Source organism: Coptis chinensis, chromosome 9, assembly GCF_015680905.1.
Source record: "Coptis chinensis isolate HL-2020 chromosome 9, ASM1568090v1, whole genome shotgun sequence".
Taxonomy (NCBI): Eukaryota; Viridiplantae; Streptophyta; class Magnoliopsida; order Ranunculales; family Ranunculaceae; genus Coptis; species Coptis chinensis.
Genome location: NC_141464.1, coordinates 33,825,370 through 33,852,287, shown reverse-complemented (window position 1 = coordinate 33,852,287; position 26,918 = coordinate 33,825,370). Strand labels below are relative to the sequence as shown.

Genomic DNA, 26,918 nt, shown 5'->3' with positions numbered 1-26,918 from the left:
AAAAAAAAAACTTTTGGGCATTGAACCAAGCAGGTTCCAGTGAGTTGACTGTTTCATAGATTGGTCAAGTCCGATTGAATTTCTTTGTTACACTTTGGAGATTCAGTCATTCGAATGTGAAAGTTGGTTTTCGGTGGGTCTTCTTTCCTCATAACTTGGATTCTATAGCGGATGCTCTTCTTTACGGAGGTTGGATATGCGAAGAATTGAAACACAAAACATGCATTGTTTCAGGTCCACTCCATATACCAAAAGATTATCAAACCCTACTGCACCCGAAGAACATGTAAAATGTACTTATTTTTCTTACCAACTGGTAACAAAATTGTTGTTTCGTGTTTTCAATTACTTGAACGCATTTTGAAATTTTTGGAGATGCATAATCATGTAATTGTTCTTTATTTATATGAGTAAATTAATATGTTTGGTGGATTTCTAAATGATTGGAACTTCAACTCAAAAGTCTCAAATACTCTATATCTAAAGATTGCAACACTCGTAAACCATTTAAGAACTGAAGAACAAAGTGATTTTATTGGAAAATGATTTACATCATCATCCAGCTCAAACTTCAAATAACCTTAAATCTATAGTTTTATTTGTTTATTGTTACAGAACTTCTGTTTTGCCTTTCCCCACAATCAATGACTTCGACCTCCATAGATGGTACCTTCCACACAGATACCCTAAATTGAATGGGGATTTGCAGAGGCACATTTCCCTTCTAACCATTCTATCTTTTCCTTCTATGCGTAAAGAAAGATAAGAGAAAAGGACCTCCAGCATATCCTACCTATACTTCACATCTTCCATTTAGTACACAGTATACAGCACTAGCAGATTGCATTGCAGTGGCATTGTCATCTGTTTCAGCTTCTGCCTTTGTTTCTTGGGAACGGGGATCAGCATTTTCTCCAACCAAGTTTAACCTTAAAGGTCGCCCTTCCACCTCCTGATTATATACACAACACAAAATTATTAAACATGAGTAGCTATGATTGCGGATAGTTAACTAAGCTTTGTATCAACGTTTACCACTTCATTCATAGCATCGAGTGCAGACTGTGCGTCTCTCATTGTTGTAAAGGTAATAAATCCAAAACCTCTGGACCTACCAGAGTCTCTCTCATATATGACCATGGCACTCAATAGACCTGGTTGGCCATCAAAGGCATCTCTTAGTCCCTCAGAAGTAAGCCTCTAGCTGAGATTGCCTGCATATATTTTGTATGGACTTTCAATAAATCCCCTATAGCTGCTGCGAATCTTTGGACCCATTGTTGGGGAATTAAGCAATATCAATTGATCCCCACTACATAGATAATTTGTATTTGAACTCACTTCAACTCCAGACAAATTTTAAATATCAACTACAACCTAGCTAACATGTCAAACTCTCTAAACAACTATTAACAACATATAATAATGTAACGATAAGAGCAAGCATACCACAACAAAAAAATATACTATGGTTCGGCCAATGGTGCCTACTTCCACAAGAGCTAGTTCTTTTATAAAGTGGGAAAGAAGATTACAATCTCTCCTTTCAATCTCTCATCTTACTAGATCACTCCTCTCTCTTTACAGGCTTGTCTCTCTATAAAGGTTATCTCTCAATCTTGATAGCTTTCAAGATTGGGTTTTCTCTGACTTCTGTGTTGTCTCTCGTGTGTTTGGTTTTGCCAAAAACCCCATCATATAATGCAAAACTCACAGTTCCTAAAAATAGAATCCTGCCAAAATTAGGCATGGGCGTAGGCGTGCTTGGAATTGTGCTACAACGGGCGTGGAGTGCGCTCTTGCCTGAGTCGATGTCAGGCACTTGAGCGCGGGGCGTGCTTCAGAATAGGTTGTGGAGGGAGTGGGGAGCGCTCTTGCCTGAGTCGATGTCCAGGCACTTAAACACGGGGCACACTTCAGAATAGGTTGTGGAAGGCGCGAGCGCGCTCTGTCTTTTCCACACAAGCTGAACTGATTTCTCTCCTCTCCTCATGTGAGGGATAACTCTAACAATCTCCCCCTCCTGAACAGTGAGGGGGGCTACCTCCATGCAATTTCCAAATCAATAGGAGAAGTGTGCTACAATTCTGGCAGTAGCACAACAAACATCAAACTTACCTTTCGGTAAGACTTTGGTTATCATATCCGACCCGTTCTTTCCGGTATGGATCTTCTCAATACACAAATGCTTGTCTTCGAGTACTTCTCTAATCCAATGATAACGCACATGTATATGTTTGGATCTAGAATGAAAACTCGAATTCTTGCTCAAATTGATGGCGCTCTGACTGTCACATAGAACTACAAACTATTTCTGCTTTAGCCCTAGTTCGTCGAAGAACCTCTTCATCCATAGCATCTCTTTGCAACACTCAATGGCTGCAATATACTCGACTTCTGTAGTGGAGAGGGCAACACACTTTTGCAACTTAGATTGCCAAGAAACTACTCCCCCTGCAAAAATAACAAGATAACCGGAGGTGGACTTTATCGAGTCAACATCACCTGGCATGTCTGCATCAATGTAGCCTTCAAGTAAGGGCAAACTTCCACCAAAACACAAGCACGATTTGGAAGTGCCTTTGAGATATCTCAATATCCACTTAACACCTTCCTAATGCTCTTTCCCCAGATTTGACAAAAATTGGCTTACAACACCAACGGCGAAAGCAATATCCGGTCTTGTACACACTATTGCATATATCAAACTACCCACTACGGATGCATAAGGAATCTTTTCCATCTGACTCTGCTAATGCTCACCCTTTGGACACATCTCTTTGGTCATGCAGAACTGGCCACCAAGCGGACAACTAACTGGCTTCGCTTGATCCATGTTGAATCTCTTCAACACCTTCTCAATGTAGCTTTCTTGAGAAAGCCACAACTTCCCACTCTTTTTGTCATAATTGATCCGCATCCCAAGTATCTGTTTTGCTTGACCCAAATCCTTCATCTTAAAGGACTTACTCAAGTCTTTCTTCAGCTTAGATATCTTGTTGATATTTGGGCCAACTATCAACATATCATCCACATACAACAAGAGCATTATGAAATACTCATCCGGAAATCTCTGAACAAACACACAATGATTAGAAGCAGACTTCTTATATCCATCCTTTGCCATAAAGGAATCAAACTTTATGTACCACTGTCTTGGTGCTTGGTTCAACCCATACAAGCTCTTTATCAGCTTGCATACTAGGTGTTCCTTGCCTTTGACCTCAAACCCCTCTGGCTGGTCCATGTAGACATCTTCTTCAAGATCTCCATGAAGAAAAGTTGTCTTAACATCTAGTTGCTCAACCTTTAGGTTCATACTTGTGGTCATACCCAATACCACCCTGATAGAAGTCATCTTCACTACAAGAGAGAAAATCTCATCAAATTCAATACAATTCTTTTGACCAAATCCCTTTACTACAAAGCGAGCTTTTTGCCTTAGGTGAGGATTATTCTCCTCATGCTTAACTTTGTAGATCTACTTATTCTTGAGAATTTTTCTTCCTTTCGGTTTCTCAACTAACTCATAAGTCCTTTCGGTTTCTCAACTAACTCATAAGTGTGATTCTTATTCAAAGAATTCATCTCATCATGCATGGCCTTCAACCACTTCTCTTTATATGTACCTTCAAGAGCCTCTTGATAGTACATAGGTTCTCCACCATCAGATAGTAAAACATACGTATATGGTGGATACCTGGTTGAAGCTTGTCTCTCTCTGTCTATCCTCCTTACACCATCTAATGGTGCCTCAGGAGGATGCATTTCTGCTTGCTCAGGTGGAGGTTCATGTACTTCATCTGCATCTTCTATATCAATAGGTTCTATCCCATCATGAGCAATAAGATCATCATCATGAGCTTCAAACTCATGGTTCTATGTATTCTCAATGCCTTTTACACGTTCCACAGTAGGAACTTCTGGTTCTGAATCAACAAGACCATTAGTGAAAACATGTAGCTTCTTGATAAACATAAAAATGATAGTTTACCTACGAAATGAACGATAAAACTCAAAACGTAAATAAACTAAAACTGATTACAAGCCTAATTTATCAAGTTTTCTACTCTCAATTCTATCGAAATAGAGTGGAGTAACAAATTCATTCCACTCCTAGTTCTTTAGCATGGAATGTTTTCTAGTCTAATTAATCGGTCTTAAGTCTAGTGAGAGAGATTTATTTGAGGGAATTCTATACTACGGGGTGGATTCAACGAACAAGTTACTTAAAACGGAATGCTACGGAATACTGAAATGTGAATCTAGATAAATAATTAGAGGGGAAATGAATCCACCTCGAGTCCAACTTAATCACCTAGCATAGACTGTTGTAATCCAATTCTTACGTTCTTACGGTAAGAATTGCTCGTTCTAATCCCTAATTAGCATGGAATTTCTGCCAATTATAACTAGCATGTGAGGTCGTCTACCCATTCTCATGGCGAAACACGACCTTCTAGAATGGAATAGACTCTACAACGACTCTACACTATACAACTAAGTTTTCATCAAGGCTTCATCAACCCCTCTAATGGAGGTTTTAGCCTTGATTCATCAAACCATTATTTTTCATTGAATTATAACTAAACATCATACCAAAATTCTAACTTGGCTAATTTAACTAACAATATTTCAATCTAATTTAACAACTCAGAAATGATACTCAACAAGAATTAAAATTAGATCTATAAATTGAAATGACAAAATCAAAATTGACAAACTAGCTATTTTATTTATCAAACTAATGAAGAACAATGATTCTAAAGATTAATCTAAAAACAAGAATTGAAATGAACTAAACTTAATTTTATTTAATGAAAACTAGATCTAGAATTATCTATAGTTTTAGGTCTAACTAGAAACCATTAACAAAGAGCTAAGCTTTTGTTTTTATATGTTTCAGATCCAAAAATCGTGTATGGGCTTGGAGCCATGTTTTGGGCCAGAGAATCAGGCCCAAAACCCAATTCTTTCAGTCCAAAAAGCCTCTCCAGCTGCAGTTGGCTTCGACAAACTTTTTGTCCACTTCTGCTCCTCTGATTGGGCCAAGTCTTGGACCATTGGAAAGCTCTTTCCGAGCCGGTCGTTTTGACATAAGGTAGACCCAATTCTGAGGTCTGAGTCCAAAGATACGGCCTTCGAAGTTCTGGCGACTTTTGTGTCTTTGTTTACGCCCGCGTTGACTTTGACTTTTCAGCTTTGACCAGGCTTTAGAAAGGCTTTGTCTTCTTGAATCTTGGCCTTTAATCATAGAACTCCTTAGCAACAAACCATTGCTCCTTTATCTCATCAAAGTGGTACATTTCTGCACATAATTGACTTTGAAGCCTGAAACGCATAAAAACACGTAATCAGTATTAACTCTTAATTATTACTCACATAATTGGTCTAAAAGTATGACTGTTACAGGGTTAAAACTACAGTTTTGGGCTTTTATCAAACCACCCCCAAATAGCATTTTGCTTGTCCTCAAGCAAATATGAGAAATTAGAATAAGTGACCAAAAAATGGAGTTCTAACTACTATCGTTTCGCTGAGTGCGATTGCATTGACCATATGCAACAAGGGCTTTTAAACCACTAGGAATTCCTAGTGGGCCGAGTTATAGCCTCGTGAGAGTTTTCGATGAAGGTACTCACAAACTTCATCTATACTACAATGACTAAGAAATAAAACTATTGTTTCCTCATTCATGTCTCAACTATCTATACATCTCACTAGCAAATGAATAAGAATAACCAAGTCAAAACCTAAGCTAATATATGCATAATAATCAATCATCTATGATACAAATATATATATTATGAGTAATACTATGAAATGCCTAGCAGGTTCATTTCTGAAAACTTCGAATAAGCGTCCTTAAGTAGGTCCTCACATAAATGTCAAGACAAAACCACTCGATTTTTCGCTCAAGTTTATTTTTCAAGTGTGCAGTGGGCACACTTTACCTTACAATCTCAATGACAAACAAGGAAGCCGGAGTCGATCAAACACATCTGCCACTTACTATCACACTAACATATTCCTAATTGAGCTAGAGGTCTTTATTAGGTGTTGCGGGGATTAGGAGATGGTTTAAGAAGGAAGAAAATGGATATTCAAAAGGACAAGTCTGAGATAATAGAGTCTTCATATTATGTAACTAAGAGAAAACCTTGTTATCTTCTTTTGCTTCTATACTTTGTTTCCATCCTTAGCCATATTTTTCTTTTTCTTTTCTTTGGCTTTTGACTTCCTTTTATTCTATTTTTGGAGTTTTTATTTTTTTCTATTTTTTTTTCTTTTCCTTGGATGGAAACTTCTTTTCTTTTTCTGAAGCAACTAACTAATTTTTATTTACACAGGTTTTTCTCTTCTTCTTTCTTCACTCATTCTATTCTCAGACTTATTCTAGATTGGGTAAGTTGAATTTTTTATTTTGTTTTGTTTTTGTAACAGGGTAAAGGAATTGTAGTTTATGGAAGGCTAAAGAAAGGCTCAGAGGGGCAACTAGCGAAAAATAATTCATAGGTTTGAATTTCTGGCTATATCGATCCAAAGAGGGCCTAAATTCTCGCTTAGGATATGGCATAGTGATCAAGCAAGTGGACGTGTGATTTCTTTATCCGGATTTTACTTCTCCCTTGTGTCATTTCTCAAATGTTTTATTTTCATATAAGGCTTTAGGCTATATTCTCACAGGATTTGTAGAATAAGTACTCTAGCCTAGATTTGAGAAACTTTATCGCTAACAATCATAGATACTCATGTAATATATTTATAGATAGATGCAAAGATTATTACCTATATATTAACCTAAGTTTCTAACAATTATTACGATGCAAAAGCTCATTGAGACTTCTAGATTGTTAAGAGCATAGAGAAAGAAAACAATACCAATATTCCTAAGTATATAGCATAAACTTATTTATTTATATTTTTGAAATTTTTAACTTGAAAACAAATGCATATTATACATATTTATATCCTAACAGATGCCTTAATTACACGTGTTTCTATGCCCCCCCCCAAAGAAGCATGCTTTGTCCTCAAAGTATTTAAATAAAGAGGGTAGAAAAATACCATAGAAACGCATGAAATTCTAGAACATCTGCAAAACAAGGTTAGAACATACTAATATAGGAAATAAAAAAAACTGACGCAACTCTATAAGAGTTCCACCCATTATGGGGTTAACAGAATTAAATTGCTTGGGACATAAGCAAACACTAACTGAACTAAAACTTACCTTATTTCCCGCTTAAACATCCTCCTCCTCATCAAAGAGATGAGGTTCCTTCGCATCCTGCCAGGCCATTATAACTTGCCAAGCTTGCCGCCATTTATCATCTACTAATGCTAACATGTTAAGTGTTATTAAGTCTGATGGGATGTACGGGGTGACCAAATAAGGTTGCACCTGCCATCCCGGCCAAGTCATAATTCGCAATGAGCGAACCACCCAATTGGTGGGTCTCATGACTTCAACCCTTTTCCAATCTGTGAATTGTGCACAGAATTCAGGTGAACAACTACGCATGATGCGGCTTACCAAAACAGGCATAAGAAGATACTTATACCTCATGCTTTGGGCTCTCTTAAGACTAGCGACTAAAACTCGAGGAATGTCATATCGGCGACGTCCCTTAGCTAAAGCGAGGAAAATGTCACCAGCAAGATCGCTTGTTTTGAAGTGAACCGCCATTCCCCAAAATATTCATCAGGATGAATAACATGGTGGTGCCTACGTTTAGGGACAGGCTACCAAGGGCAATGCTATATCGCCCCTGGTCCATTACTCGAAATACCCCTCCCCCATAATACTCATGGAAATATGTATAATTATAAAGGTATGCATTATCGGTCATATATCCCCATGTGTGAACAGGATCAGGTATTGGTAATCCCGAAACTAAAGCTACCACATGTTTATTGAATTCTAGTGTCGTGTCATCGACTACGATGGAGAATTCTTGTTCTCCATCATGATTACAATAGAAACTAACGTGGTCGTAGAAATAAGCAGTAAGCTGTGCTGAATATGAATCGTCATCACTTACCAGTAGATGGCGCCATCCTAACTGCAGGATCCTGTTTCGGAACCAATGTCCATAGGTCTCGGTTCCTAACACGTCTTCGAAAGACTGTTCAGGTATGACTATAGGAGATGACATCTCAACTACTCTTTGGACAGCTCCCAAAAATCCTGGAACAACCCTCAGAAAATTGGAAATTTTCGTGTTTCTGAGGCGGTATAAATGCGCTCCAACTTGAAGCGCAGTCTGCTTCGGGTGTTTTGGATTTCTGATGTTTGGGTGTTTGAAGTCAGACTTCAACTTAGGCGCAGGTGCGCTCGGGTGTTATTGGATTTACAGTGTTTGGGCGCGAGTCGCGCTCAACTTGGGCACAAGTGCGCTCTAAGTAAAATTCGGCGATTAATGCAGAGGGCGAAATGCTTTCGTAAGTCTTGAAGCGAAGTTTAAGAGGAAAAAAAAGAAAAAGCTTGGAGTGAAAGGTGAGGGATGATGGTGGGGTGTAGTGTGGTTTGTGAGTGTAGAATGAAGGTAGTTTAAATAGGATCTGAGCTTCCAAAATGAATCGGCAAGTTGCCAAATTGTTTTAAGGCAATTTCCGAAAATAGAAAAATTCCAAACCCGAAAACAGAAACAAACCATATTCTTGATTTTCTAACAACCCTGGTATCTTTTATACTGGATTTAGATAATAACTTCTAAACTCTCCTAGGTTTCATGCTACAACCACACATAATCATAGATATGCCGATATTGGCCAAATTCTCAACCGTTACTCCAAGACAACTTTACAGAAGATGATCATATAACAAATTATGCTCGGTATAAATATTACCACCCCCAAACAATTCGGGAAGGTGGGATTAATGATAAAAACACGCACAATTCGAAAATAGCCAATTATATTAAAAAAAAATTAATCCAAACAACATAAAACAAACACATTAATATTTAAATTTAAATTTAACAACTGATTTAAAATCCAACTAATAAAACAATAAAAACAATGAAATAATAGCGAACACAAACTGATGGTGAACACCTAGCCATGTGATGAAGACGGACCCTGAGATGGAGATTGGTCCTGGGATGAAGAATGGCTTGAGCCATCTGTCCTTCGGCGACGACGCTCATGCCTCTCAGACTTGTCTGGGCCAGAATCCTCCAAGGGTGGCATGCGTCATAGCATCTATATTCGGAACAAGCATTGTGCTTCCATCTCGATCCCGAAATCGCATCTTGGGCTTGGTGATGCTGGTGGATAGTCTCCATGTTAGACAAGATATATTCCTGACCCCTTTCGAGCATTTCAACTCTTGTCTGAAGGTTCGTTTGTTTATTTCGAACTACAATCTGTCTATCTCGGATATCTTCACAAATACCATAAACGCAACGCAAGCCAGTTTGCAACACTTGCATGCGTTCTAAATTAGAATTACAACTATCTAATGCATTTTCATCCAAACATGTCATATCTTCCATTTCATCTGCCAACTCAACTACATTTCCTTCAGACAACGGCCAAGTCTCTTGGATGCAATCCGTATAAATACTTGCATTAGAATGCAATTTGATCTTAATAGAGCGGATATTTGCATGACTCTAAATGAGAGCATGATCTTAGTGATCAATACGGGGAAGAGGCTTAATGCTCTTTTCCCACTCCTCTAATCACCTTAAAAATTAAATCGAGGATGCAGAAATTATACTTATTCGTTTGCAAAATCCGAGAACGTCTGGGACATTGCGGACCGATGTCGTGACTTTTTCTTTCCCAGGGCGCGTTCCTACCAATCCACCGAAGCTCTGACCCGGTTGATTGGTTCTCAGGGTTGCCTGGTGGACGCAATGAGAACTCGTATTGTATTCAACCTCCACGACAGTATCTTTCATCAAAGCAGAAACTCCAGTATACTGGGATTCTTGAATGGTCGTTTCTAGGTTGCTTTCAGGCGTAACGCCTAACAGCTCAGCTAACAACTGTCTCGTTACTTCCCTCCTCGTTCTTGCTACCTTAATGAAAATCCTATCCCCCTCCAATTCTCGCTTCTTATAAAAATTGTTCTACCAAATCAAAGTGGTAGAACTCCTCAATCGAGTACCAGAGTCCATTCCAATTTCTCCTAATCATCTCCGCGTCGTAAAATGGCGCGAAGCGGTCGGCAGCAAACGCGTGCTCCGGCAAAATCCGACGTCTTAAAATAACCATGGGAAATATTGAAACAATCTACGGGTTTGTATAATGGAGTGTGGGGATGCGATTTTAGACAACTTTACTAAAAAGAACCGATGGTGATGGCGCGTCAGTGGCGCAGTAGCTCCAAATTTTTAGATTTTTGGTGGTTTTCGGAGTTTTAAAATTGTTGGGGTTGGTGGTGGTAATGGTTTGGAGAAGATTTCAGATTGATTTAAATGATTGGTGTGGGTGTAGTTAGGTTTTTTTTTTTTTTTTTATTTGGTTAGGTTGAAAACTTTGTTAATGGCGGTTCTGGGATTAGAAATTGCGATATTGTTTGTTTGGGAAGGAAGGGGCACAGGTGCGCTGCCGGTGCGCACGAGTTGAGCCCAAGCCCATATCGACTTCCGAACTTTTCTGATATTTCGCACAATTTCAAATTCAATTTGCCGCTTTGTTACTGGTCCGATTTTGGCGAATGAGTTATGGAAATGATCAGTAGAGAATTTCCAATCCAATGATCCATAAAACACTCAATTCCAACCATGGGTGACGTATAAGAAGGTGGAAAACGCCTCAAAGTGCGTGAGTAACGTAAGTTATGCAAACGAAAGGAATCTACGTTATAGATAACGTCAACCCGAATGAACTACGACTAACGGGCCTAAGCAACACAATGGAAAGTTCGAGCAATCCGGATGGAAAGATCGACTGCCCACCCCCAAACAAATTTTTAAACACAAAATTTGTTTTAAACGTGGGTCGTTTAAAGTCAGATTCCCAAGACTTGTTGGATTGTTATTTCTATGATTTTAGAATTTTTTATTTATTTTATTTTTATTTTATTTTTTTATTAGTTTATTATAAGGAAAACAAAAAACAATAAATACATAATTCACCCAATAGAGGAACATGACTCAAAAACCGAGAACACATGCAAAAGTGGAAGACGTGAATTATGTGAAATGTGGACTTAGGATCCGGTACTTACAGCCACACACTCCATAGGGAGGGCCCGATTATCTGAATGGTGCACTTACCACTATATGGAAGTGAAAGGAAGTACACCAAATGACAAAGGTCAGTCCTCATTTACAGGGTCCTATAAAAGGACTTCCTCTACATCAGGGGACAGAAGCTCGTGAAAATGTTTTAACCGTTGGCCATTGACTTGAAAGGTACTGTTATCCTTGGGATTTACCAAGGTGATTGCCCCGTAAGGGGTGACTTCAGTAACCAGAAAATGACCAGACCAACGGGTTTTTAGTTTCCCTGGGAAAATATGTAGACGGGAGTTATAAAGCAAAACCTTTTGACCAACCACAAAAACTTTTGCGCAAGATTTTGCTTATCATGAACACGTTTCATGTTAGCTTTATAATCCTAGCGAGATCGTAAGAATCGCTACGGATTTCTTCAATCTCATTCAATTGCAATTTGCGTTTGACACCCGCCTCATCAATATTAAAGTTAAGACTTTTTATAGCCCACAGAGCATGGTGCTCTATTTCAACGGGCAAATGATAAGGTTTCCCAAATACAAATCTAAAGGGAGACATACTTATAGGAGTTTTGAAAACAGTTCTATACGCCCATAAGGCATCCGATAGACGCTTCGACTAGTCTTTCCTATCAGGATTTACAGTTGTTTCTAAAATCTTTTTGATTTCTCTATTAGAAACTTCTACTTGTCCGCTAGTTTGTGGATGATAAGGAGTTGCTACTTTGTGTGTAACTCCATACTTTTTCACTAGGGATGCAACAACTCTGTTGCAAAAATGTGTTCCACCATCACTAATGATGGCTTTAGGAATGCCAAAATAACAGAAAATATACTCCTTAATAAAAAATACCACTGTCTTATGGTCATTGCTACGGCAAGCCATGGCCTCTATCCATTTAGACACGTAGTCCACGGCAACTAGAATATAAATGAAACCGTGGGAAACAGGGAAGGGACCCATGAAATCAATGCCCCTAACGTCAAAAATTTCTACTATCAAGATTGGATTTAGTGGCATCATATTACGCTTCGTGATTCGCCCAAGTTGTTGGCAACGAATACACGTCTTGCAATGCACTTGGGCATCCTTAAAAAGGGTAGGTCAAAAATCCACATTGAAGAACTTTAGCGGCTGTTTTCATTCCACTAAAATGGCCACCACACTCTTTGTCATGGCAGAACGATAAAACTTCATTATATTCCCACTGGGGAATGCAACGACGAATAATTTGATCCGCACAATACTTAAAATGGTAGGGCTCATCCCAGTAGTATAACTTAACTCTGTCCAAGAACTTATTACGTTCATTTCTTGACCAATTATAAGGCATAACATCAGCCGCTAAATAATTTACAATGTCAAAGATACCATGGTCTTTGAAAAAATAGCATCTACGATGCTCATCGGGAAAAGAGTCCGGTATGGACTCGGAATCACTATTATCGCCGTTTTGTAAGTCTAGATAAGTGGTCGGCAACCACGTTTTCGACCCTCTTTTGTCCTTGATTTTTAATGTGAACTCTTTGGGGAGAAGAATCCATCGGATTAATCTCGCTTAGCATTCTTCTTTGCAAGAAGGTACCAAGTGGCTGCATGGTCCGTGTAAACTAAAGTTTTAGAACCAACCAAATAAGGACAAAACTTATCTAAAGCATAAATGACAGACTAAAATTTTTTTCAGTAGTTCTATAATTCCGTTGAACATCGTTTAAGGTTTTACTAGCATAATAAATAACAGTGAACTTATTATCTAGTTTTCGTCCCAAGACAACACCAACTGCATAATCACTAGCATCACACATGAATTCGAAGGTTTAGACCAATCGGGAGGTCAGATAATTGGTGTAGAGGTTAGCATGCTTTTAAAGTTTCAAAAGCCTGCTTATAGTTAAAATTAAAATCAAAGATTGCATCCTTCAAAAGCAGATTAGTTAAAGGCCTAGCTATTTTTGAGAAATCTTTAATAAAATGCCTATAAAAACCTGCATGGCCTAGAAAGGCTCTAATATCACGGACAGTCCGTGGTTTAGGTAGAGTCGCTATCTTATCTAGTTTGGCCTTATCTACTTTTATGCCATCACTAGATACAATGTGACCTAGTACTATGCCCTTTTTCACCATGAAATGACACTTTTTCCAATTTAAAACGAGGCTCTTTTCTTCACACCGTGTCAAAACCTTAGACAGGTTAGACAAGCAGTCTGTGAAGGAGTCTCCATAGATAGAAAAATCATCCATGAAAACTTCCATAAAGCGTTCTACCATGTCACAAAATATATGAAGCATACACCGCTGGAAGGTACCAGGAGCATTACAAAGGCCAAAAGGCATTCGTTTATAGGCATACGTTCCAAAGGGACATGTGAAGGTAGTCTTTTCTTGGTCATCAATATCAATAATAATCTGAAAATAGCCTGAGTAGCCATCCGAAAATAATAAAATGCATGACCAGCCTAGGCGTTCGAGCATCTGATCTATAAAAGGTAAAGGAAAGTGATCCTTTCGTGTCATAGCATTTAAACGTCTGTAATCAATACAGATTCTCCATTTCATAGGACCTTGTGTGACAACATAGTCACCCTTAGCGTTATGTACCATGGAAACCCTCGATTTCTTAGGAACTACATGAATGGGACTTACCCATTCGCTATCGGAGATTGGGTATATGATACCCGCGATCGAAAGTAATCGTAAGACTTCTTCCCTAACCACCTTTTCATGGCGGGGTTCAAACGACGAGGTTCGGCGAGAAGTCTTGGCGTTATCCTCCAAATGGATGCGATGAGTGCAAACATTAGGGTCAATTCCCCTTAATGTTGGCTAGGGACCAACCAATCGCTTGAGACCGATGTTCCCTAATCACCCTGATTAAACGTGTCTCTTCATCCTTAGATAACAGAGAAGATATAATTACCGGATGACTACCATCCGGATCAAGTTGAATATATTTTAACTCTGGGGGAAGAGGTTTAAGCACCGGGGTGGAAGGAAAGTCAATAGATGTTTCGTCAGGGTCCTCATCTTACGTAATGAATACTTGCTTAGGTAGCAAGTCTTCATACTCAGTATATGGAGCAACCGAAGGGTCTACAATTGGTGTGGACTCAAGGATGGTGTTGACTTCCTCTTAAGTAAGAGTCATTTACAAAATCTGAAGTTCCAAAAGAAAAGAATTTATACATATGGTTTTCGGGAAACGTGTTGTTAAAATAATCTTGAGCTAAGCTCTCAATCATGCTAACCTCCCCATCTATAGACGATTATGGTAACTGTTTCATCATTTTAAAAACATTTACCTCAACAGAAAGATGGCCAAAAGATAAGGACATCTTACCATCGCAGCAATTTATAAGCGCATTGGCAGTTGCCAAGAAGGGGCACCCTAAGATGATTGGTACAGAGTCGTTAGCGACTTCTGTATCGATGATAACAAAATCTGCAGGATAGTAGAAATCATGAACCTTAACAAGCACGTTTTCCACTACACCCTTAGGATACTTAATTGACATGTCTGCTAATTGAAATGTTATTTTTGTAGGGTGCATTTCTTGTAGACCTATTTGTTTATACAAATAAAACGGGAGTAAGTTAACACTCACCCCCAAGTCTAATAAAGCGGTCGTCGTGTGGGATTCTCCTAAGGTGTATTTTACAGTAGGACGACCAGGGTCCTTGTACTTAACAATTCCATTATTTTTTCGGATAAAGTTGGAACCTGCTCAGGTTAGAAAGGCGTCTTTAGGTATGTTGGTCTTACGCCTAGTATTGCACAACTCTTTAAGAAACTTAGCGTGGTTAGGTAGCTTTTTAATAGCTTCGAGAAAAAGGAAGGTTTATCGTTAGATTTTTGAAAACGTTCCTAATCTCCTCAAAGTTTGTATCCCTGGTTAGCATGGCTAATTTCTGAGGGAACGGTGGTTTCGCTCTATATTTAGCGTATGGCTCGACTTGATGTGTAACCTTGGCTTTCTGTTTCTTAGTTTGTGGTTTAACTTGTACCTCTACAGTGGTAGGCTCTTCAGTTTCTATTTCGGTATCTAGTTTGATATCCGGTGTAGGGAGTACTGATGGGGTAACTATAGGCATAGTTATTTTGTTATCAACCACTCTTCCAGAACGGAGAGTGGTGATAGCATTTAGGTCACCTACGATTGTAGTTTCCGTACTAGTATTACCGTTTACCTCAAAGGCTGTGTTTGCTGTTTTAGGGTTTGGTATCGCTTGTCCTCGAAACACGCCTTTTGGTTGGGCTTTCTCTTGGGCTAACTATTGTATGCCCTGATTTATGGATTGTAAGATCTGTTGGTTTGATTGAGTCATTGTTTGGAAAAGTTGTTGGGTAACATGTATAAAGATGTTGAAACGATCCGGTTGTGTAGGTGTAGTAGTCACAGGTGGTGCGACTGGAACTATCTCACGTTGATTATTTATGGGCGGGGTGTGATAGTTATTATTGTTAACCGGAACGATACCTCTATTGGTATTATAACTATTATAATTACCCTGACCTTGTCGTGGTTGCGCTTGGTTGTTATAATTATTATAATTCCCATGACCTTGTCCTTGTCTAGGTGGAGCTTGGTTATAGTTGTTTGCTTGCCTAACATTTTGGTTATTAAACCCTGGAGGTGTAACTTGTTGATTGTTTCACCAACTAAAGTTGGGATGTTGTCTCCAAGGGGCATTAGGAATAGGATAGCTATTAATGGAGCAAACATTATCTTGCTCTAATTGTTATTGTTCATAGGCGAGAGGACAATAGGAGTCAGGGTGCTCAGGACTCAAACAGAAATTACATGGGTTGGAGTTGACATTCATGACGGGGATAGGCTTTTGTTGAACAGAAATAGCCTCTACCTTTTTAGTTAGAGATTCGATTAAATTGTTAAGTTCTGGATCGGGTTTCATCTCGAACATACCCGCGCCTTAACTGTTGAAGAAGAACTAGCGAGCGGGGATATCATCACTACCCCCCATTACTATTAAGCTTTAGTTTGATCTTCTAAAAATTTGTAAGCCTCCGAGGCTCCTTTACTTAGGAAACTACCCCCATTCATTATGTCAAGGACTTCTTTATGGTGGTGTAGAAGTCCTTTGAAAAAGGCACGAACAAATGTGTCTTTCGCTAGGTTATGATGTGGACATTCTATAAGGAGATCGGTGAAACGATTCCAAGCCTCTGAAAATGATTCATGAGGATTTTGTCGAAAGAAATGAATCTTGGAAAGCATCTCATCCGTCTTTAGGGGTGGGTAAAAATGTTCCATAAACAGCTGAACAAGTTTAACCCACGAGTCCACATAATTAGGCACTTGGGCAGTTAACCAAGACACCGCCTTATCTGCTAAAGTGAAGGGAAATACCCTCAGTTTAATTTGTTCCGCACCAACCGTAGGATGGTGGAATGTTGTAAGGACTTGTTCAATCCTACGCATGTGCTGATAAGGTTTTTCATGGTCTAAACCATGAAAAATGGGTAACAAATTAAATATGTTTGGGGGGATTCGAAAATCCATCACTGGTTCTGCTAAAACGATGCAAGATTTAGGGCTATCGCTCAAGGCTTTGTAAAAGTCGGAGAGAGGAGTCTCTCTTTCTTCAGCCATTATGTCAGGTGTGGTGTGTGAAATAGTAGCTAGAGGTGTAGTGGGTGGTATACTAGATAGACTTGTTTGTTAACGTTATCGTGTAATTACGTTCGGTGTTTTTGTTCGACCAGACCTTAATCTCATACAAGGCTAAGACCAAACTTAGCTAAACACGTCAACACTCTAAACAATCCTGATATACTAGTATAAACCTCTAACAAGAGATGCGAGGTGTGGAAGAAAGGAATACCTGAAGGCCCTTGCTTCGCTTTATGAATAACGTCTTGTTTTTGGCGTGTTCGGTGTATATAACAAGTTAGAACACGAAAAACTTAGGAAATCGGTTCAAAACAAACCTGTGGAAATCCGGCAAAATTCAGTTTAGAGTGGAGTGCTCACTTTGAAGCAGAAGCGCTCGGTGTGAACTTCGAATTTACGGTGTTTGGCTGGTCGCTCGAGGGTTCCAGCGTTTGAAGCGCAGGTGTGTGCTGTGTGTAATTTTTCGAGAAACTTTTCAATCTTTGAACAGCACAACCGGTATGAATCAAACAAGGGTGGGTGGGTTTAATGGGACTTAAAAATGACTAATTATACTATGAAAACAATACTAAAGGTAACTAAGATAGCATCGGTGCCATTTGATAAACATAAAAATGATAGTTTACCTACGAAATGAATGATAAAACTCAAAACGTAAGTAAACTAAAATTGATTACAAGCCTAATTTATCAAGTTTTCTACTCTCAATTCTATCTAAATAGAGTGGAGTAACAAATTCATTCCACTCCTAGTTCTTTAGCATGGAATGTTTTCTAGTCTAATTAATCGGTCTTAAGTCTAGTGAGAGATTTACAAGGGGAATTCTATACTACGGGGTGGATTCAATTGACAAGTTACGAATAACGGAATGCTACGGAATACTGAAATGTGAATCTAGATAAAGAATTAGAGGGGAAATGAATCCACCTCGAGTCCAACTTAATCACCTAGCATAGGCTGTTATAATCCAATTCTTACATTCTTACGGTAAGAATTGCTCGTTCTAATCCCTAATTAGCATGGCATTTCTGCCAATTATAACTAACATGTGAGGTCGTCCACCCATTCTCATGGCGAAACACGACCTTCTAGAATGGAATAGACTCTACAACGACTCTACACTATACAACTAAGTTTTCATCAAGGCTTCATCAACCCCTCTAATGGAGGTTTTAGCCTTGATTCATCAAACCATTATTTTTCATTGAATTATAACTAAACATCATACCAAAATTCTAACTTGGCTAATTTAACTAACAATACTTCAATCTAATTTAACAACTCAAAAATGATACTCAACAAGAATTAAAATTAGATCTATAAATTGAAATGACAAAATCGAAATTGACAAACTAGCTATTTTATTTATCAAACTAATGAAGAACAATGATTTTAAAGATTAATCTAAAAACAAGAATTGAAATGAACTAAACTTAATTTTATTTAATGAAAACTAGATCTATAATTATTTATAGTTTTAGGTCTAACTAGCTACCATTAACAAAGAGCTAAGCTTTTGTTTTTATATGTTTCAGATCCAAAAATCGTGCATGGGCTTGGAGCCATATTTTGGGCCAGAGAATCAGGCCCAAAACCCAATTCTTTCAATCCAAAAAGGCCTCTTCAGCTGCAGTTAGCTTCAACAGAATTTTCGTCCACTTTTGCTCCTCTGATTGGGCTAAGGCTTCGACCATTGGAAAGCTCTTTCCGAGCCGATCGTTTTGACATAAGGTAGACCCAATTCCGAGGTCTGAGTCCAAAGATACGGCCTTCGGAAGTTCTGTTGACTTTGTGTGCTGTTTCTGCCCGCGTTGACTTTGACTTTTCAGCTTTGACCGGGCTTTAGAAAGGCTTTGTCTTCTTGAATCTTAGCCTTTAATCACAGAACTCCTTAGCAACCAACCATTGCTCCTTTATCTCATCAAAGTGGAACATTTCTGCACATAATTGACTTTGAAGCCTGAAATGCATAAAAACATGTAATCAGTATTAACTCTTAATTATTACTCACATAATTGGTCTAAAAGTATGACTGTTACAGGGTTAAAACTACAGTTTTGGGCTCTTATCCTTCTCACCCTCCTCAAAGTCTGTTATGGTTTGGTCTTCCAAGAACACAACATCTCGACTTCAGATTACCTTCTTGTTAATCGGATCATAGAGTTTGTAGCCAAACTTCTCATCCCCATAACCCAGAAAAATGCACTGCTTGGCTTTGTCATCAAGCTTGGATCTCTCATCTTTCGGAATATGCACAAACACCCTGCACCCAAATACCCTCAAGTATCCATAATCAACATCTCTACCTGACTATACTTTCTCTAGATAGTCACTATTCAGAGGCTTTGATGGCGATTGGTTGATCACATGCACGGCTGTACGCATTGCTTCTACCCAGTAGCTTCTAGATAGCTTAGAGTGAGACAATATGCATCTCATCCTCTCTGCAATAGTCATGTTCATTCTCTCTGCTATTCCATTCTGTTGCAATGTCTTGGGAACGGTCTACTCATGACGAATCCCATGACTCTGGCAATACTCTTCAAACGGCCCTATGTACTCACCTCTATTATCTGAGCGAATACACTTCAAAAGCTTCCCTATCTCTCTTTCCACCATGTTATGGAATGTCTTGAACACGCCAAGTACTTCATCCTTGGGATTCAGACTATAGGCCCATATATTTCTTGACGCATCATTAATGAAGGTCAAGAAATATAAAGCTCCCCCGTGGGACTTTACTCTCATAAGACCACATAAATCAGTGTGAACAAGCTCAAGGACATTATCCTTTCTGAGAGAAGGGAATATTTGGAAAAACACCCTGTGTTGCTTTCCTACCAAACAATGAGTGCATCTATTTAAATGCTAACCTTTAATGTTTGGCAAAGCCTTTTGCTTGGCAAGAACTTCCATCCCTTTTTCGCCCATATGACACAGTCTCTTATACCACAGTTCGGAGGAAGCTTCTTCTTCTACCGCATTTGCTTCTACTTTACACAAACTAGCTTGTGGCTTATAAAGAGAGCAAGTTTTCTTCCCTTTGGCTGCTATTATGGAACCTCTACTCAGTTTTCATACCCTGTCACCAAACGAGTTTAGAAAGCCATCATCATCTAACTTCCCAGCATAAATTAGGCTTAGCCGAATGTCAGGGACATGTCTTACATGCTTGAGTGTCAAGGTGTAGCTGACATTGGTTTCTACATGAACATCACCAATGCCTACAATCTTTGAAACTCCCTGGTTACCCATCTTTACCTTACCAAATTCACCATGGCTGTAGGTACTGAAGAATTCCCTGTGTGGTGTGACGTGATAGGATGCTCATGTATCTATCACCCACTATGTATCCTGGCATGAGGTACTAAGACAACACACACCACATTCTGACACAATTCCCACTAGATCATCGACTAGTGCGGTAGTATCTCTATTTGTGTTTCTGTTCCTCTGTACCATGTTTTCATGTACATAGTTATTCTTCTTATCCCTCTTCAGTGTTCTGCACTCATACCTGAAGTAACCCTTGGTGGCATAATAATAACACTGTCTCTCTGCCTTAGGAGTTCTAGTATCACCCCTAGGTTTACTTCTGTCATCACCTCTAGAATGAGATGGTTTTCTGCTCTTACCTCTTCCCCGCTTCTCTGTGACAAGTATCTCTGAGTGAGAGGAGCTGCTTCGTGAACCCCTTCTTGTCTCCTCATTCAACAATGCCCCCATAGCCATCTCCATGGAAATAACTCCATCTATTGCGGCTCTATGAAAAGAGACTGCTAACGTCTCCCAACTGTCAGGTAAAGAGTTTAATAGGAACAAAGCCTCAACTTCATCTCCCATATTAATCTTCATCAAATGCAGCTGATTGATGGTATTCTGTACTTTATTAAATGCTCAAGCATTGAAAAACCTTCTCTGTACTTCGTGTTGGCAAACATCTTAATGAGCAGTACTTTGTTACCGACAGACTTCCTCTCATAGAGGTTTTCGAGTTTCTTCTACAAGACAAAAGTGGTAGTCTCTTGGGATACATGGTGGAAGACACTGTCGTTAATCCACTGTCGAATGTACCCAATCGCTTTTTTGTCAAGCATTTTCCACTCAGCCTTCATCAGTCTTTTCCGGTTTTACTCCCCCATTCTCAATGGATAGTGCCAAGTCCTTACAGTATAGCAAGTCTTCTATCTTTGCTTTCCAGATGGTTTAGTTCGCTCTATTCAGACTAGTCATGCGAATGTTAATAGAATGCTCCATCTCTACAAGTTATTTAAACTCAAATCTTCTCTCAGGAATTTTGTCAAACACCTTCCGACCAAGATTTGGATAACACCCTAGATTAATCTAACCAAGGCTCTGATACCACTTGTTGGGGAATTAAGCAATAACAATTGATCCACACTACACAGATAACTTGTATTTGAACTCACTTCAACTCCAGACAAATTATAAATATCAACTACAACTTAGCTAACATGCCCAACTCTCTGAACAACTATTAACAACATATAATAATGTAAAGATAAGAACAAGCATACCACAACACAAAGATATACCTAGGTTTGGCCAATGGTGCCTACTTCTACAAGAGCTAGTCCTTTTATAAAGTGGGAATGAAGATTACAATATCTCTTTTCAGTCTTTCACCTTACTAGATCACTCCTCTCTCTTTACAGGCTTGTCTCTCTGTAAATGTTATCTCTCAATCTTGATAGCTTTCAAGATTGGGTTTTCTCTAACTTCTGTGTTGTCTCTCGTGTGTTTGGTTTTGCCAAAAACCCCAATAGATAATGCAAAACTCGCGGTTATGCAAAAATAGAATCCTGCCAAAATTAGGCATGGGCGCGGGCGTACTTGGAATTGTGCTACAATGGGCGCGGGACGCGCTCTTACCTGAGTCGATGTCCAAGCACTTGAGCGCGGGGAGCGCTTCAGAATAGGTTGTGGAGGGCGCGGGGCGCGCTCTTGCCTGAGTCGATGTCCAGGCACTTGAGCGCGGGGCACGCTTCAGAATAGGTTTTAGAGGGCGCGGGCGCGCTCTGTCTTTTCCACACAAGCTGAACTGATTTCTCTCCTCTCCTCATGTGAGGGATAACTCCAACACCCATCACTTCACTCTCTCCTCCCCGAGGTACTTCAGGGAAGTTCACTTTCACACTTCGCCTGCCCATTAGCTGTGTATCAAGCCACCATCAACAATATATTCTCAGTAACCACCAAGAAGACAACATTACCATATAATAATGAACATGTCAGCAGAAATACCAAGATACTTCACAAGGAATATGAATACATTTTGGGCTTGTGTGTGCTAGAAAATTGAAAAGGAAGACACAACAAAATTTTCTACTATAACCGTGGTTGCATAATTACCAAGTATCTACAGTTCCATTTAAACTAAATATTTGCGAAGTTCAAATTTGTAAGTATAATTTGAAACATTAAAGTTTAAAAGTACTTATAGCTCCATTAAGCATTTTAATAGTGTCTTTAGCCTCATCAATAGTTTGCATTGTTACAAAACCAAATCCTCTACTTTTATCAGTAACTCTATCATATACTATCTGCAAATAGAATCACAACCCAAAAAACAATGACAAAGAAAACAAAGATTAAGTCCTACTTAACAAAATAAAAGATGAAAAAAAGGTGGTCAATTGGAGTTCAAAACTCTGACAGAGTTCACCGAAAATGCTAGTTAAAACTCTATCAGAGCTCACCAAAATGATGAAGGATGTAGTCAGGATATTTAAGTTGGAAATCACTGTACCTAACCACTCAATACCCAAACAGAAATCAAACTTAAGTTCACAGAAATAATTTCTACCTCAGTCATCAACCAAAGGAATCTAAGCCATATTATCAAACCAAAGACTTCTTTGTTTAATATGATAATATAACACCAAAATGCCCTCCCATAATCACCATCATCCAAAAAAAAAAACCCCACCCTTAAATTGCACTAATAAAGTTTGGCCACTTTGGGCAACAAAGTCAAAGACCACTTTATACATACAATGTCTAATTAGAACAAAAAAAATGTCAACTCATTCCTATCTAAGAAAATTACACCAAGAAATTAATAACAGTAGATAAATTTAGGAGAGAGGATAGTAAAGTTACATCTTTTACAACTAAACTTAGAAGCAGAAGGCAAAGACTTATTCTGAAAAGTACAAAAACGAAGAACCCAATTTCGCGTGGAGAAGAAGAAGACCGAGATGAGTTTTCCAAACCAATTTCGCATTTTTTCATTTTTTTGTTTTTGAAATAGTTTCAAATTTTGAAATTTCGTGATTTTTAAATGAATTAGATCTGATGATCTTGATATGAGATCTGAGGGACCAGGAAGGGTGTGAGATAAGGGTGATATATAGAAATCAAAGGCCCAAATATTGCCTTAACTAAATAGAGCAGGGGTATTTTGGTAAATTATTTTTTCTCTCTCTCAATTCTCATTTCTATTTTGCGATCAAAACCCTTACCTTCTCTCTCTCTCTCCAAAACCGAAAATTTTCATTTTAACTATCAAAAATCAAAATCAAACCGAACCCAAAACAAACTTTTACCTTCTCGCGTGCTCTCACTCTCTCCTCCACTACTGAAATCAAACCCAAAATCAAAATCAAACCCAAAAATCAAACCCAAAATTGAAATTCTAAAAATCAACTTTAACAGAGCTTTGTGAATAATTGATTTTATATTTGAATCTTTTGATTAAATAATTTAATCAAACCGAAATATGTGTATAATGGAGTCAATGGCAGAAAATATAACTATCAGTATGGAAGAAGATGTAGTTGTTGGGTCTTCTTCCAATAAATCCCTGGGCAGAGAAATGCATAAAATAGTTGCTCTATTTGTAGGTATGATTTTTAGTAGTGTTGACGACGCAAAGACTTACTACAAATAGTATGGTCAACAAGAGGGATTTTGAGACTCGTGTTCGGTCGACAGATCGGAAAAAAAATGGTGTGGATTTGGCTACGGGCTATTTAATGGTTTGCTCTCGTGAAAGGCTCCATAACAAGAGATAAGTGGGAGAAGTAGGTGTTTCTAGAAATACTAGCACTATCAGGTGTAGTTGCCCGCTAAAATGCGTGTTACGAAAAGAAAACACGAAGATATATACTATGTAAGTTGTGCTGAAAATGACCATAGCCACGGTTTGGTTAGTCTAGTAAAGAGAAATTGCATGAGATCAAACAAAAATATGCCTGAAGTGGCGAAGAGGTTGACTGAAATTTTTGGTGAAAATGGTTTACCAGTCGGCAAAGTTTCAACTGTTTTTAATGGGGAAGAACTTAGGTTTACAAGGAGGGATTGTTGGAACCATCATTACGATTCGACCAGAAAAATGCCTAAAGAAGGTGATGCAACTGCTATGCTTAACTATTTTATGCAGAAGAGTGCCGAGAATCCCCAGTTCTACTACGCCATTGATCTAGATCAAAATGGGACTGCAGTAAACTTTTTCTGGGTTGATGGGAGGTCTCGAGTGCAGTATGAGTATTTCGTGGATGTTGTCTCTTTTGATACCACATATCGTACTAATGCATACTCTATGCGTTTTGCCCCTTTTACTGGAGTCAACCATCATATGCAGTCAATTTAGTTTGGTTGCATATTGTTACTTGATGAGACAGAAGATACATTCATATGGCTGTTTAAGGTCTGGCTTGTAGCCATGGGTGGTCGTGCCTCCTAAAAGATTTTCAATTAGGGATGGTGAAGTGTTTGAAGTAATATGTGAAGGTAATGAGGTGGAAGAGATAATAGGGGGGTATCTCAAATTGACCCATGAATATTCAGTGTTCATACTCCTAGTGGACTATGAACACTGAATGTTCATACTCTTGTTGGACTATGAACATTCAGTGTTCATAGTTAATGCAGTACAGTTTGCCAATGCGTATGTCAATGAACTAGAAAAGCGGGCAACAAAGTCAGAAAGACATAGACGTAGCCATATTTGATTGGAAACGTCAAAATAAGCATAACCCACTGTTTTGCCGTGGGCACCACCCTTTCGAGCCTTAAATTCATTGTTTAGGCTTTCAAAATCACGTTTTTACCGTTTTAGGAAAGTTTTGTTTTTGCTATATCTTTTTATAGGAGAGTCAATTTTCAATTTGATCAATTGGGTTATTTCTATTTTGATTGGTAGTTTCTTAATATGTGGTTATCCCAAAACTTTCTATTTTTGGAAAATTTTGAGTTTTGTGGTAATTAGGGTATTTCGCCTATATAATGGCTGGTAGTCTGTATTAGGGTTTTCAGTTTTAGTTTGAGTTAATAATATTAAAAGTTACTTCTCTTGTTTCTATTGTTTGGTATTCCTTGTGTGTGAATCAACAAACCTTGAAGCCATTAATCCCTGGTATTTCACAAAAAATCAACAGGCTTTAGTGTTCATACCTTAAAGCCATTGGACTATGAATAATGAATGTTCATACTCTTGTTGGACTATGAACCAAGGCCCAAAATATTAAATTTGGTGAATATTTTGATGTACCCAAAAACCGATATATATCATATATATCATAAATATCGGAGATATATATTTTTTTGTTGACCAGTCAAAATTTTGTTTTGTATGTCGATATATCGGAAATATCGTCGATTATATCGGAAATATCATCAATATATCGGTTAAAATCAACAATATTTGGTCAAAGTCAACAATATTGATTAAAGTCAACAATTTATATCGGATATATCGTATATTTCGGTCGATATATATCGTTATATCGAAAATTGCAATATATATCAGGAAAAAAAGGATTTAATATTCGGTTGAGATTTATCGAATATATCCATGTCGGTGTACCAAAAAAAATATATATCGGCGATATTTTGGGCCTTGCTATGAACAATGAATGTTCATACTCTTGTAAGACAGCTTATACATTGTCGTATATAAACTTTCTTTATTATATAATGTCGTGCACAACTTATACATTATCGTGCACAGCTTATACATTGTCGTATATAAGCTTTACGAGTAGATATGACACTATAACTGTCATACTTATATGTTATGTCACTTCTTACAACATATATCTGTAGACTACTCAAACCTTCTATTCGGAAACATAGAGCCGAACAGTACCATTTCTTCATATTCATCACACTTGAATATGTAACATACAATTAAATGGACGATGAATGTTATCACACACAGAAGTAACATATACTTGAATATGTAACATACAATTAAATTAAAGACTTATCTAATGCTAAAATAGAAATACTTTGCTGTATGTTATCACACACAAACTCTCTTACACATTCTAAAACCCATCACCGACCTAATATTACAAACTAGATAATGAAAATACTAATATGTTAGTTGCTTCTCACCACCAACAACACTGTAGTAATATGCACCACCTGAACCCCTATTGAAACCAGAATCCCTTCTATTAATTCTGCTTGGATTGCACTTTCACATTTAAACTTGCTGTAAACTACCCCCATAAATCTTCCATCTTGACTCTGAGTTTGCTTTTCCACCTTAATATCTACTTCCAGCCTGTTAGACACAATGTCTTTCTAGAGTTCTCTCTTACATTGGAGCCCATACTCTCCAACAAGCTTCAGTTCTGCATCCAAACGCTCCTTCTCATATGGATGACGGGGCTTCTTAATTGTCTTCCCATCTAAAACAATTCAATACAAACTAAATTCACAAGCACTAATAACCACACGCTAATAATGTACAGTACAAGACACAATTATACGGTATCTCAGCAGACTTGCTGCTTCTATTAACCACATTGTCTCCACTCTTATCAAGTAATTTGACACCTTCCAGAAGTAACAAATTAAAAACTCGCTCAAACAAAATATGTTAATAATTCATAATTTACATTTTGACATGTTAACAAACTCACTCATACATATAGTCCCAAAATGAAGGATAGTAAATAATATACATTTGAATATGAATTAAAAAATTAAACTCGAAAAAAAAAACAAAAAAACAAAGGTTATTTTCTCACTTCCAGAATTAGCAAAAACCGCATGTATTAATTTAAAAAAACAAACAAACAAACTCGAGAATTAAAAAAAAAAAAAATTGAACAAATAT

General features: G+C 38.1%; 1 pseudogene; it reads right to left on the bottom strand.

Moving 5' to 3' along the window:
• Positions 1-793: 793 nt before the first annotated feature.
• Positions 794-26,605, bottom strand: LOC147475656 (33 kDa ribonucleoprotein, chloroplastic-like; annotated as a pseudogene).
• Positions 26,606-26,918: the final 313 nt, after the last annotated feature.